Source organism: Dermacentor albipictus, chromosome 10 (genome assembly GCF_038994185.2).
Source record: "Dermacentor albipictus isolate Rhodes 1998 colony chromosome 10, USDA_Dalb.pri_finalv2, whole genome shotgun sequence".
In the NCBI taxonomy this organism is placed as follows: domain Eukaryota; kingdom Metazoa; phylum Arthropoda; class Arachnida; order Ixodida; family Ixodidae; genus Dermacentor; species Dermacentor albipictus.
The window spans coordinates 97,823,726-97,839,691 of record NC_091830.1 but is presented as its reverse complement, the minus strand read 5'-3'; positions in this window follow the sequence as shown (position 1 = coordinate 97,839,691).

The following is a 15,966-nucleotide window of genomic DNA, read 5'->3' as shown; positions in this document are numbered from 1 at the left end:
GGTAGGTAGGTAATGTGAGTGGATGGGCAAGTGATTACGGCGATGCTGTGTGGAAGGCCGCTCCAGTTCGAGGCTGAACGTGGAAAGAGAAATGAGGCAAAAGTGGTGGTGTGCGCACGTGGCTGGGTCACTTGAAGGGGATGACCAATGCGGAGTGAAATGCACGCAGGAGGAGTGATGTAGGGTGGATGATGAAGTGAGCTGTAAAAGAACTTATAGAAAAGGTACACGCTAGCGATACGACGCCGCTAACCGAACAGAGAGATGAAGATGACTTTAAGGTATTGAATAAAATGGTAAATAGGCTGCCTACAGAAACAGCACTTGAACTAGGAGGCAAGGAAGCCAAGGCAACCTGTAGGTAATCTTTCCCAAGTAACGATATAAGCATAGCGTGGGAAGGACGATCGACGAAGACTAGACAAGACAAGCGCTTCTCTTCTCTAGTCTTTGTCGATCGTCCTTCCCGCACTGCTTCCAGTGCAAGTATGTATTAGCAACCAACCCAAGCCTATACTCTTCTGAAGACGAAGTAACGAAGTACCTAATAAAAAACGACGAAGGACGAAAGTGACAAACTCAAAAACTCATAAAATTCGTGGACTGTCCAACTTTATCAACAAGGAGAAAGCAAGGGATACTTCAATTTATACATTGAGAAAGACTGATAAATCAGTAAAATAGAACGCATCATGAAATCAGTGCGAAGAAAACTTGTCATTGGACAAGCCAAGGTGTAAGCACTGAAAGATAAGCAGGGTAATATCATCAGGAATTTCGAAGATACAGTAAAACTGGAAGAATTCTTTGCTGACCGGTACCAGTACCCACTAGAGAATCTGTAGATCAGGACATAAGGACATTGGAATCTCAACCTGACAACATTTAACGCTAGAATGTTATCTAGGGAGGAGAGTTTACCAGTTTTATTGGAGGAATTCATTATCGTCTTCATCAGCCTTGTTATACCACTGCAGGGCAAAGGCCTCTCCCAGACTTCTCCAAATACCCCGGTCATGTACAAATTGTAGCCATGTTGTCCCTGTCAGAAGAATAAGAATGGGCTAGGGGGCATTTGGCAGGCATTCTCAGATCATAAACAGCTGGTTGCCATTATCCCTCAAGAGAAAAGTATATAATAGCTGTGTCTTACCAGTACTCACCTACGGGGCAGAAACCTGGAGGCTTACGAAAAGGGTTCTACTCAAATTGAGGACGACGCAACGAGCTATGGAAAGAAGAATGATAGGTGTAACGTTAAGGGATCAGAAAAGAGCAGATTGGGTGAGGGAACAAACGCGAGTTAATGACATCTTAGTTGAAATCAAGAAAAAGAAATGGGCATGGGCAGGACATGTAATGAGGAGGGAAGATAACCGATGGTCATTAAGGGTTACGGACTGGATCCCAAGGGAAGGGAAGCGTAGCAGGGGTCGGTAGAAAATTAGGTGGGCGGATGAGATTAAGAAGTTTGGAGGCAAGGCATGACCACATTTAGCACATGACCAGGGTTGTTGGAGAAGTATGGGAGAGGCCTTTGTCCTGCAGTGGGCGTAACCAGGCTGATGATGATGATGATGATGATCTCCCCGCAAACTTCATAACCTCATACGCCCACCTAACTTTCTGCCACCCCCTGCCACGCTTCCCTTCCGTTGGAATCGAGTCCGCAACCCTTATTGACCAGGGGTTATCTTCCCTCTTCATTACAGGTCCTGCCCATGCCCATTTCCTTTTCTCGATTTCAACTAAGATGTCATTAACTCATGTTTGTTCCCTCACCCACTCTGCTTATTTCTTATCCCTTAACGTGAACCCATCATTCTTCTTGCCATAGCTAGTTGCGTAGTCTTCAATTTAAGTAGAACCCTTTTCGTAAGCCTCCAGGTTTCTGCCCCATACGTGAGTACTGGTAAGACAGCTGTTATACACTTTTCTCTTAAGTGATAATTTTCAACCTGCTGTTCATGATCTGAGAATGCATGCCAAACGCACACCAACCCATTCTCATTCGTCTGATTATTTCAGTCTCATGATACGCATCCGCGGTCGCTACCTGCCCTAAGTAGACGTATTTCCCTTACCACTTCCAGTGCCTCGCTACCTATCGTAAACTGTTGTTCTCTTGCGAGACTGCTAAACATTAGTTTTCTGCAGCTTAATGTTTAGACGCAGCCTTCTGCTTTGCCTCTCTCGGTCAGTGATCATGCATTGCAATTGGTTCCCTGAGTTACTAAGCAAGGCAATATAATCAGTCAACCACACGTTAGTAAGCTATTCTCCATCAGCTCTTATCCCTAATTCTTCCCAACTATCATCAGCGAATCGCAAGTTACTAAGGTATTCTCCCTTAACTCTTATCCCCAATTCTTCCCATTCCAGGTCTCTGAATAGATCCGGTAAACACGCTTTGAGTAGCATTGATGAGATCGTATCTCCCTGCCTGACGCCTTTTTTTTATTGAGATTTTTTTTGCTTTCTTTTGGAGGGCTACGGTAACTGTGGAGCAGCTATAGATATCTTTCAATATTTTTACATACGGCTCGTCTACACCCTGATTCTATATTGCCTCGAGTGAATCAAACGCTGTCTCGTAATCAATGAAAGCTATATATAAGGGTTGGTTGTATTCCGCAGATTTTTCTGTCACCTGATTGATAGTGTGAAGATGGTCTATTGCTGAGTAGCCTTTACGGAATCTTGCCTGGTCCTTTGACTGACAGATGTCTAAGGTGTTCCTGATTCTATTTCCGATAACCTTAGTAAATAGTTTGTAGGCAACGGACAGCAAACTGATCGGTCTATAATTTCTCAAGTCTTTGTAGTCCCCTTTCTCATGGATTAGGATTATGTTAGCGTTCTTCCAAGATTCCGGTACGCTCGTGGTCATGAAGCATTGCGTATACAGGGCGGCCACCTTATCTAGAACACTCTTCCCACGCTCCTTCAACAAATCTGTTACCTGATCCTCCCCAGTTGCCTTCCCCCGTTGCATAGCTCCCGATGCTTTCGTCACTTCTTCCGGCATTACTTGTGGGATTTCAAATTCCTCTAGTCTACACTCTCTTCCATTATAGTAGTTGGTGCCACTGGTACTGTATAAATCTTTATAGGACTCCTCAGCCACTTGAACTATCTCATCCATATTAGTAATAATATTGCCGGCTTTGTCTCTTAACGCATACATTTGATTCTTGCCTATTGCTAGTTTCTTCTTCACTGCTTTTAGACTTCCCCCGTTCCTTAAAGCATGTTCACTTTTGTCCATACTTTCTTATGTCAGCTGTCTTTCGTTTGTTGATTAACTTGGAAAGCTTTGCCAGTTCTATTCTTTCTGTAGGGTTAGGATCTTTCATAAATTAGCGTTTCTCGATCAGATCTTTTGCCTCCTGCGATAGCTTACTGATATCCTGTCTAACGTAGTTACCACCCACTTCTATCGCAAATCCCTAATGATACCCATAAGATTGTCGTTCATTGCTTCAACAGTCAGGTCCTCTTCCTGAGTTAATGTTGAATACCTGTTCTGTTGCTTGATCCGGAATTCCTGCATTTGCCACCTTACAGCTACTTACAGCTAACTCATTGATTGGCTTCTGATGTACCAGTTTCTTACGTTCTCTCCTCAAGTCTAGGCTAATACGAGTTCTTACCATCCTATGCTCACTGCAGCGCACCTTGCCAAAGACGTGCACATCTTGTATGGTGCCAGGGTTAGCGCAGAGTATAAGGCCTATTTCATTTCTAGTCTCGCCATTTGGGCTCCTCCTTGTCGACTTTCGGCTATCCCGCTTGCTGAAGACTAATAACTCTCCCCTGCTATTCCTAGAGCCTATGCCATATTTCCCCACTGACTTGTCTCCAGCCTGCTTACCACCTAGCAAATCTCCCAGTAGATAGGCCCCACACGACATTCAGTGCGACTGTCTTCGCGCACCGTGACTCTTTCAGGTCAGGTTACACACCTGCGGCAAGGCCTTCTATTCCTCCATGGTGTATGCGCCGTACTCAAGTGAACCTTACAGTCCCAGGACTTCAGAAAAAGTCGGACTTGCCATCATCAGCGCTCAAGCAACTAACTTTATTTCTCTTGTACGAGAAATACAGCGACTGCACACACGTCTACACTGATGGATCAACTACATCAACCAGTTCCGGCGGCGCTGTAGTTATACCAGCAATGAGAATAACCAAGCGGTTCAAGACTTCCCATGTCACTACGTCTACAGCTGCAGAGCTCGCGGCTCTCCGCGACGCGCTTCAAGTGATAAATACTGAAAGTCCTAGAAAATGGGCAGTCTTCTGCGATTCCAGGCCGGCCTTGCAATGTGTGCATTCATTTCTCCGACATGGAACTCACGATCAGCTCACGTGCGAAATCGCGGAACTTGTCCATCACTTAGGAGAAAAAGGCCATGATATCTCTTTTCAGTGGATACCAGGTCATTGCGGTATCATTGGTAATGAAGACGCCGATAAAGCAGCTCGGACGTCAAACCAAGAAGACCGCTGCGTCCCCATTCCGCTCTCAAGGACCGACGCCGCGAGAAAACTTGGCATCCTGGCACGCACGATCTCCTTAGCAGAGTGGAATAATGTACATACAAGACGCACAAGACTGCACCGACTAAACCCATCACTTCAACTCGGACCTCCAGCCGGTGTGCACCGGCGTGAAGCGTCTCTTCTGTGTCGGTTATGGCTTGGAGTGGCCTTCACGAATGCCTACTCAGCACTAATTGGAATGGCTGATAGTCCTGCATGTGATGTTTGCGCATGCGAGGAGAACATTGACCACATATTGTGCCATTGTCCTCAATTTCAAGCCCAAAGACAGTATTTGTCCGACACATTGAGGAAACTAGACGATCGTCCTCTGAGTGAACAGACAATATTAGAGCACCGTCCCGACCGATCATCGGCTCAGAAGGCAGTGAAGGCACTTTTGTGTTTTCTCAGAACTACTGGTTTGCTCGAGCGACTTTAACTGAAGTGCTGTCCGTACGCGTACCTACACCTTCTCTCTCCCTTCTTTCTCTTCCCCTTCTCCCTTCCCCCAGTGTAGGGTAGCCAACCAGACTATTGACTGGTTAACATCCCTGCCTTCCTATATTCTTCTCTCTCTCTCTCTCTCTCTCCAGCCTGCTTCTTGCCTACCATGGCATCGAGGTCACCCATCAGTTTGGTGTATTTTATTTTGACTTTACCCATCGCTGATTCCACGCCTTCATAGAAGCTTTCGACTTTCTGGTCATCATGACTGGCTGTAAAGGCGTAGACCTGTGCGCCCTTCAATTTGTACTTCTTATTAAGTCTCACAACAAGGCCTGTCGCCTTCGCGTGAATGCTATAAAATGCCTGTACATTACAAGCTATATCCTTATAATTTAAGGAATCTGACCCCAAGTCCGCGTTTCTCCGCTAAGCCCCGGTATAACTGGATGTGCCCGCATTTTCGCACTGCATATGCTTCTTTTGTCCTTCTAACTTCACTGAGCCCTATTATATCCCATTTACTGCCCTCTAATTCCTCCAATAGCACTGATGGACTCGCCTCACTATATAACTTTCTAGCGTTAAACGTTGCCAGGTTGAGATTCCAATAGCAACCTGTTCGGACCCAGGTATTCTTAGCCCCCTCTGCTGCGTCACAGTCCTGACCACCGCCATGGTCAGGTGCTTTGAAGCCGCTGGGGACTGAGGGTCGGGGTTTTATTGTTGTATTCATATAGGAGGTTGCGGCCAAATGCTGCACCACGGTGGCGAATCCTGTTCTGCTAAGGGAGTCCATTACCGGTTCTGGTCACCAGGTTCAGGCCGCACTCCAGGCTTGTATATGCAATGTTTACCAATGCGCGGATTTTTTTTTATTCCGGGGGAAAATTACGCGGCACTGGTATTCAAACCACTGTCCTCTTGCACGTGAAGCTGATACTCTAGCTCTATGCCACCGCTGCACAACTCGGCTTATTTCCAAGGGATTAGCGGGCATTAAATGAGATATAATAGGGCTCAGAGAGGTTAGGAGGACAAATGAAGCACACACAGTACTAAAAAGCGGACACGTCCAGCGCTACTAGTGCTTAGCGGAGAGACGAGAACTAGGAGTCGCATTCATTATTAATCAGGACATATCTGGTAACATACAGGAATTCCATAGCATTAACGAGAGAGTGGCATGTCTTGTGAAACCTAATAAGAGGTACAAATTCAAGGTCGTACAGGTCTATGCCCCTACATGCAGCCATGATGACCATCAAGTCGAAAGCTGGTTTGAAGACGTGGAATCGGTGATGGGTAAAGTCAAAACAAAATACACCATACTGATGGGCGAATTCTATGCCAGGGTAGGCTAGAAGCAGGCTGGAGGCAAGTTAGTGGGGGAATATGGCATAGCTTCTAGGAAGAGCAGGGCAGAGTTGCTAATACTGTTTCCAGAACGAAATTCTCTCTCTCTCTCTCTCTCTCCCCCCAGAACGGAATATTTTGAGTATAACGAATACCTTCATCCGCCAGCGGAATAACTGAAAGTGGACGTGGAGAAGTCCGAATGGCGAGACTAGAAATGAAATAGACATCATACTCAGCGCTAACCTTGGCATCATACAATATGTAGACGTGCTGAGCTAGTTGCGCTGCAGTGACCATAGGATGGGAAATCTCGAATAAGCTTAGAGTTGAGAAGGGAACGGAAGAAACTGTCACGTAAGAAGTCGATAAATCAGTTAGCGGTAAGAGGGAAAATAGAGGAATTCCAGATCAAGCTACAGAACAGGTATTTGGTTTTCACTCAGGAAGAGGACCTTAGTGTTGAAGCAATGAACAAAAATCTTTTGGGCATCATTAAGTAGTTTCCAATACAAGTCGGTGGTAACTTCATTAGACAGGATACCGGTAACCAATCGCAGGAGACTAAAGGTCTAATTAAGAAACGCCAATGTATGAAAGCCTCTAGCCCTAAAGCTAGAATAGAACCGGCAGAACTTTCCAAGTTAATCAACAAACGTAAGATAGGCGACATAAGGAAGTATAATATGCATCGAATTAAGCATGCTCTCGGGTACGGAGGAAGCATAAATGCTGTGAATAAGGAAATAGGAATAGGCAAAAATTAGATGTATACGTTAAGAGACAAAGCTGCCAATATCATTGCTAATATGGATAAGTAAGTTCAAGCGGCTGAGGGGTTCTGTGGCACCCACGACGATAATAGAAGAAGGAATACATTAGAGGAATTTGGCAACCCACAACTAACTCCGTAAGAACTAAAGCAAGCCTTGTGAGTTATTCAAAGCGGGAAAGCAGCTGAGGACAATCAGGTAATAGTAGATTGGTTCAAGGGTAAGGGGCAGATTGTTCTAGAAAAACCGTCCACCGTGTATACACAATGCCTCATGATCTCAAGCTTACAGGAATCTTGGAAGAACGCCCACATAACCTTAATCCATCAAAAAGGGGACGCCAAGGACTTAAAAAATTATAGACCGATCAGCTTGCTGTTCGTTGCCTACAAATTATATTGCTAAGGTAATCGCAAATAGAATCAGGAACTACTTAGATTTCTATCAACCAATGGACCATGCAGGATTTTGTAAGGGCTACGCAACAATAGACCATATTCACACTATCTGTCTGGTGATAAAGAAATGTGTGGTATATAACGAACCGTTATATATAGCTTTCATTGATTAGGAGAAAGCGTTTCATTAAATCGAAACCTAAGCAGTCAGGCAGATGCTTGGCAATCAGGGTGTAGACGAGCTGTGTGTAAACTACTCAAAGATATTGACAGCGGCTCGACAGCTACCCTAGTCTTCCATGAAGAAAGCAACAAAATCGTAAAAAAGAAGGGCGTGAGGCAGGGAGGTACGATCTCTCTAATGCAATTCACAGCGTGCTTACAGGAGGTATTCAGAGAGCAAGATTGGGAAGAATTGGGGATAACAGTCAGTGGAGAATACCTTAGTACCTTGGGATTCGCCGATCAGATCGCTTTGCTTAGTAACTCAGGGGACAAATTGCAATGCATGCTCACTGACCTGGACAGGCAACGTAGAAATGTGGGTCTAAATATTATTCTACAGAAAAGTAAGGTATGTAAGTAAGGTGTCGGTAGAGAACACCAGCTTACGATAGGTAGTGAGGCACTGCAAGTGGTAAGGGTATGTATCTACTTAGGGCAGATAGTGACCGCGGATCCGGATCGTGACACTGATATAATCAGAAGAATAAGAATGGGCTTGGGTGCGTTGTAGGCATTCTTAGATAATGAACAGCAGGTTGTCATTATCCCTCAAGAGAAAAGTGTATAACAGCAGTATCTTAACAGTACTCTCCTAAGGACAGAAACCTGGAGGCTTACGAAAAGGGTTCTACTGAAATTGTGGAGGAAACGACGACCTATGGAAAGAGTAATGATGGATGTAACGTTAAGGGGGAGATAAGATGAAAGCATTTTGGGTGAGGGAACTAACGCGAGCTAATGACATGTAAGTTGAAATCAAGACAAAGAAATGGGCGTGGGCACGCCATGTAATGATGAGGGAAGATAACCGATGGTCATTAAGTGTTACGGACTGGATTCCAAGAGAAGAGAAACACAGCAGTGGGCGACAGAAAGTTAGGTGGGCGGATGAGATTAAGAAGTTTACAGGGATGACATGGCCATAATCAGCACATGACCGGCTAGTTGTAGAAGTATTGGAGAGGCCTTTTCCCTGCAGTGGCCGTAGCCAGGCTGATAATGATGATTACAATAGCCAAAGAAGCCACGCTACCTCCCTTTGAAGCAGTAATAACGAAGTAGCTAATAAACAAACGAGAAAGGACGAAAGTATCCAGCTCAAGGGATCGGATAAAATTTGTGGAACTGACCAAACTGATGAAAAATGAGAAAGCAAGGGATATTCAAAATTCTAACATGAGGAAGACTGAGGAAGCAGCAAAATTAGACGCAGCATGAAGTCAGCGAAAACAAAGCTTCGCATAGGACAAGCCAAGATATATGCACTGAAAGATAAGCATGGTTATATCGTTAGCAATTACGAATATATAGTAAAACTGCGAGAGAATTGTATAATGACCTGTACATAGCGCAGAGCAGCCACGCTACCTGCATTCGTAGTAGTAATGAACATAACGTAGGCGCTCTCTCTGTACCTAGCGACGAAGATTGAAAGGCCTTGCAAGACATGATCCGGGGAAAAGCGGTAGGCGAAGTTGGAATAACAGCCGACTTATTCAATGATGGAGGAGATATCATGCTTCACATATTTGCGGCCTTTTATACGAAATGTCTCACAACTCTAAATGTTCCAGAGAACTGAAGGAATGCCAGCATTATAATAATCCACAAAAAGGGAGACGTTAAAGAATTGAAATATGATAGGCCCGTTAGCTCGTTTTTTGTGTTGTATAAAATATTCTCCAGGATAATTTCCAATAGAACAAGGGCAACACTTCTGTCAGCCGAGAAAACAGGCTGGCATGAGGAAGCGATATTCCACAATGGATCCAATCCATGTCATCAATGAGGCAATCTAGAAATTAGCAGAGTACAATCAACATGTCTATATAGCTTCTGTAGATTATCAAAAGGTATTTGATTCAGTACTAATACTAACAGTGCCAGACTGTACGTTATTAAGGACTACAGGAGGAATACGTGAATTTTGGGGAAAATATCTACAAAGATTGCACAATACCTTGATTCTCTGCGAGAAAAGCAGAAATATTGCTATAAAGGAAGGGGTCAGGCAAGGAGCCACAAACTCTGCAATACTGCTCCATGCATGCTTCGAAGAAGTACTTAAGCTGTTAAAGTGGAAATGCTTAAGAGGGAGGATCAACGCCGAATATTTCTCAACCTGCGCTTTGCAGATGGCATTGTCCTTTCAGCAACAGTGAGGACAAATTGCATGAAATGATTCAGGATCTTAACAGAGAAAGTGTAAGAGTGAGGTTATTTACGTATTTATTACTATTTATTAATTCAAACTTCTAATATTTGTTACTATGCAGAAGACAAAAATTAGGCTCAGTTGCCTGGCGAGCGAACAGCAGTTCAGGATCGCTAGTCAGCCTTGGTATTCTCTAGAGGCGAACGGTTACGTAAGTGAATTACCCACAGCAAATGCTGGTAAAGAGAAGAAAATTTACAGAAAAATAACAATTGGTTGGTGTGCATACGGCAGTCATCGCCTGATCTTGTCCAGAAGCTCACCACTATCGTTGAAAAGCAAGGCGTACAATCCACGCATTCTACCAGTGCTAACATATGAGGCGGAAACTTGGAAGTTGACAAAGAAGTTTGAGAACAAATTAAGGACCGCGCAAAAAGCGAGGGAGCGATCAATATTAGGCGCAACGTTAAGAGCCAGGATGAGAGCGGTGTGGATCAGACAGCAAAGGGGAATAGCCGATATTCTAATTGACATTAAGAGAGCAACAAAACCGTGTAGTTATGTCATTGTAGTCGCCTGGGGGAAGTTGGTGACGGATAAAAACCTCGCAGCTGGTGAGGCGGCGGGCTCCAAAATGGCACTTCTTCAAGTTGAGCTGCAGCCCTGCATATGTAAGGCAACTGAGAACACTTGCGAGGCGGGTGAGTTGTGAATCAAAATTTGTCGATAAGACTGCTACGTCATGTAAAAGATAACAATTGCAAGTGTGCGATTTGAGGCCTTGAAATATGTTGCCCACGAGGTGCTGTAAGGTAGCAAGCACATTGCAAATGCCGAATGGCGTCATGTTGAACTCTATCGGGAGTGTGAGGTGCGGTGTTGCGGAAGTCAGCTTCATTTATAAGCACCAGCCAGTACCTGAATCGAAGATCCAATGAATAAGACTCTCACCGAAATGCTAGCAATGTACGTCGACGTCTAACACAAGAACTGCCATGCCGTGCTGCCGTACGGGACCTTCGCTTACAACACGGCGGCTGCAAGAAACAACACAGATTACGCCATTCAAGCTGGTTTACGAAAAGAACCCGACGATGACACTCAACGCTTTGCTGCCGCACGTCACCGACAAAGAGGATCTTGACGTCGTCACCTATTTCCAGCGCGCCGAAGAAGCCCGACAGCTCAACGACCTGCGGATCAAAAACCAGCTGAGGACGACAGCCGACACTACAACTTTCGACGACGCCACGTCGAGTACCGTCCCGACGACCGTGTTTAGGTTTCGTCCTCAATACGCTAACGAAGACTTAGCGAGAAGCCTTTTCGGCGCTATTTCGTACCTCACAGAAAAACCGGCGCATTGGACCACTCGACTACGAGGCTGTGCCAGACGGCGTTTCGCTATCAGAGCTGCGCCGCTCACTAGCAGAAGCAAGTCCATGTTGCGCGACTTCAGCCGTTTTACCAGCGCTGACAGACTTTGCGACTTCGCAAAGCTGACATTTGTAATTTCTTTTGACTGTGTTAATTTGGACCTTGTTTGAATGTATTTTGTTACGTTTCTTTATAAGTGCCCTTTATCGTTTTACTCTCCTGTTATGTTTTAGAATCGGGACATTGCTTCTTGAGACACGTTGACTTGTTTATCTTTTACGGGTGAGCACTTTTCACCACTTAACGAATGTCATCACCCAACGTAGGCCTCGTCCGTTTGTGTTTGAAGTTTCTCGAATGTCATATATGGTTCTGTTGTCACGGAAGCTTGCGTAATTCGATTGCATGAGCAACGCGAATTGTGAAGAACTTTCTGGAAGACACGTGGGCACCACCAATTACTCTGCAACCTTCTGATGCTTCGTGTATAAAAGCCTACGCGCTTGACCGGCCGATCAAATTTCCACGATCCCCGACCGTGTTCACCACTATTGCTGCACTTTGAGTGTAACTTGCTTTTGTGGGCACAAGTTCGCCCAATAAAAAGTTAGTTTTGTCATTCACGCATTTACGGCTGTATTATTCGCTGTCACTACTACCTGGTAGTGTTATATTTGGACTTCTCACACCTCTAATTTGAGGTCTTGATAAGACTGTTCTACTTCATCATCTTCATGACTGGACGTTGGAGCGTAGGCTTGCACTTACTTTCCCCTATACCTCTTATTTAGTTTCGTCCCCATTAATGGGGACGAAACTCTCTCATTACTGCTTTAGAAGTCGTCCATGCTGCCTGCTATGTTCTTATCGGTTAGAAATCCTACCCCATGCTGTTTCTTATTTGGGAGTCCTCTGTAGCTGACACGCGAAAGAGAATATATGTGCAAATGCAGAAGGAAGAAATTGACACATATACGACCATTTTGACGTGACGCAGCGTTCACAGTATCCAATGTGGAATACGCACATAAGTTATATTTCTCTGTAATAATTTCTCTTAGTAATTGTATATTGAGTGCTTCTTCAAGATATATCTAGAAGTTCACTCATTTTTAAAGCTGTATGGACACACAGCACATGGTGCAGTATGTGTCTTGCAGTGATCGTGAACTTGTGCAACAGTTGTATTGAATCTGTGAACGCTCACATTTGTTTACCACAGATACACATGAGTGTATTTTTTTCTTGGCGTATCGTACAAATAATCATGAATCAATGTGTTTTGATGTCTCAACAGTTATCTGGCGTGCACAAGATGTGATCAAACATATCACCGTTAAGCATGTCTCCACAAAAATTAATTGATGGCATTAGGTTGATATATTGTTCTGCATTTACATTACGGGAAAAAGTACATGACATCATTACGGGAAAAAGTATATAACAAGAAAAGGTCAGGTAAGCAAACACACTGCCTTCAATGCTATCCACAGCATGCTTAGAAGCATTCAAACAAATAGACGGCGAATTACTGGGAGTGACGGTCAACGGCGAATATCTAAACAACCGGCGGTTTGGCGATAACATTCTCCTGTTAAGGAATGCTGGGGAAAAATTTCAACTAATGATATAAGACGTTATGTCGAAAAGCGGAAGATCAGGGTCGAATAATTATATTTGGAAGACAAAGGAAATGTTCACTGGCGTTGTAAGAGAAAAAGAGTTCGCAATCGGCAGTAAGCCGCATGGAGCATGTGCAGGAGTACATTATCGAGGTAAATTACACAAAGGGTAGCGTGAACACGAGAAAACTTAAAGAATAAATGAAGTGGCTTGGAGCGCATGCGACCGGCATTGTCAAATCGGGTTTGGTAGTTTACCACTATGCTTCAAAAGAAAATTGTGCAGTTACTGCATACACTCATACAGACATATTGAGCAGAAACTTGGAGCTTAACAAAGAAGCACGAGATCAAGTTATGGACTGCCGGATAGTCGATAAAGATTATGTTCTCTCTCTCTCATAATTTCGAACGTATATTATGCGCGCCATGTCCTCTCTCTGCTCAAAAGCCTCTATGCACTTCCTTGTGCCCCATTTATTATTACGGGAAAACACGTGAAAGAATAAATTTACGATCCTTCAATCGTCCGCAAGCACCATGGTAGCCTGGAACAAGGATAGCGAGTATTTTCACGGTATTTATTTCAACAATATCACTACAAATTCCTCACTGCCTTCCAAGATAGTTAATATCAATGCGCTTGGCTCGTGCTATTTAGCGTCTGTTATGGTACAGTGGAATTTCGTTGATGCAAATCTGTACAATGTGTTTTTTGGGGGAGCCTACGTTTTCAGTCCGGCCAACATCCCAGAGGAGAAACGTATTTTTATTCGCTGAATGCGATCGTGTTATCTCCTGAAATTCAATAATACAACTGCTGAAGTGAGCTTTTACTATTATTTCTACCACTAATGGCTTTAAATTCCAGCGCGCGTGGTTAAATTATGTTCCACCAACACATCAGCAAAGTGTGAAGCCCCCGCCACACTGCTGGAAAAACGCACGTGGTGCACCGTGGGCGCTATACCGCTGTTGCGGTAGTGGCGCCACAGCGACAGGTAGTGCGCCCCAGTTGAATGAGAAAACTTCGTCGTCTTTTTTAACTTACAGGAGAACGTTTTTACGGACAATGGAAACAGGAAAGTTCAGCGCTAACAGAGGAGACACTTTAACGCTGCCGAATAAAGTTTGTTGGGAGCGGTTTCTGTGGCGTCGTGGGATGCTGCCCCGTGCAACGCCTTATGCGGAGTGGTATCACTCAATGCCCCACGAACTTTTGCTGTTGGGTTTGTCACCATGTACGTCTACGTTCATACTTGGATAGTTTTCCTTGCACAACGCGATGTTTTGATGCGATGTTAAACATTAAATTATGGGGTTTTACGTGCCAAAACCACTTTCTGATTATGAGGCACGCCGTAGTGGAGGACTCCAGAAACTTCGACCACCCGGGGTTCTTTAACGTGCACCTAAATCTAAGTACACGGGTGTTTTCGCATTTCGCCCCCATCGAAATGCGGCTGCCGTCGCCGGGATTCGATCCCGCGACCTCGTGCTCAGCAGCCCAACACCATAGCCACTGAGCAAACACGGCGGGTGATGCGATTTATCTTCCGGTATCCGTGAGGGTGCTAACAGCGAGATTACGCTATAGGTGCAGCTGTTTCAGCCGCGTGCATCGTTGCTTGTGCGTCCAGCGTTTATGGCGACTTTCCTACAATGCTGTGATTCGCTGAGGCAATGGACGCATCCATATTAAGCTGCTGTGTGGGACGCGCTTGAGCAAAGGAACAATGTGCAGTAGGTTTCTGTGGAGACGGTGATTAGGTGGCCGGTGCCTAGACCTAGAAACATAGCTCCTGTGCGAACAATGCCGCCATGACGGTGGTTTCCGTCGAGGACCCGCTAGGAAATAAATATTTTCTGGTGATCTGGAGGGATCGACCCAGTCACCATGATGTGTGGTTGCGTTTCTACCGGTTTGCTGATATTGTGCGCTACAGGCCTGTTCTGTCTTTCAAGCTAGGTTTATGATTCCCGCTTTATGCTTATTCCCCCTGCGAACTCAATAAAAGAATTGCGCTAATCTTCGCTTTTTTTTCCTAAAGAGTGCGCTGGGTACAGATTGCGAGCTGCATTCGAGCAAAAGAATGAATAAGAAAGTCGTTATAGCGACGAAGGATTGGTTTATCGCACACTGTGTAATAATATCTATAAGCAAAGCCTTGACAATGAAGCGACTCTCAGCCCTTGTCCCTATAACTGTGGACTCTCCCTAGATGGGGGGCGTATGTGCCCTATGCCGCGCGTTGCTATACCATTTTAGGGCGAGAGCAAGGTTACCTTTTGCTCAGAGCAGTGGTGATTTGCTCTCCCAGGTGAACGATGTGCCAGTATGTTGCTTCTGTTCCTGGTCTAAACTGCTTACCAATGTTCAGGTATTGTCGCGCGCTTGAAGGATACAGTTCGATGGGCAGACTTTGCTCTTCCTTCTTCATCTCTCTGTCTCTCTATTTGAGGCTAATTCTCTAAGGTAAGGATATCATGGTAAGTCTCTCCATTTCATGGTAATTCATACTCTTCTTATCTACAGGGACGGCGATTCTTTGTAATGTTTCGCAGAAATAAGGATAAATTATCAATTAATCTGCGACTTTTTGTTTGTCCTAGGACCATAAAAATACAATCGAAAGGAACATAGAAACGATTCTTTACACCTCAACGATACCTCCACTCAAACTTCAATAAAGTCTTCAATCAATATACAGGGCAGTTTACCCTTGTGTGGGCTTTATTTGTTTAAATATTGCTGGCTAGAACCATGGTAAAGAGTTGTGTACATGCTTTCTTTGTACTGTTCGCGCTTTTAATCAGCATGGGAGCGTAGAAGTGTGAAACATAAATGCTTCTTGAGGAGGAAATCAACAACTCAGTAGCACTGTGAATGTTCGTCTATATTTCAGTGGCTGATTTCGGAGAAATCTCAGTTCTTTCTTAACAAAACCACAATAATGTTGCAATGGTGCTTCAATGGCGGCTCCACAAACACTCAACAGTTGTTTTACAATCGGGTCTCAATTAAATTTTATTATCTAAAATAATAAAATTATCGCCTGGTGAGC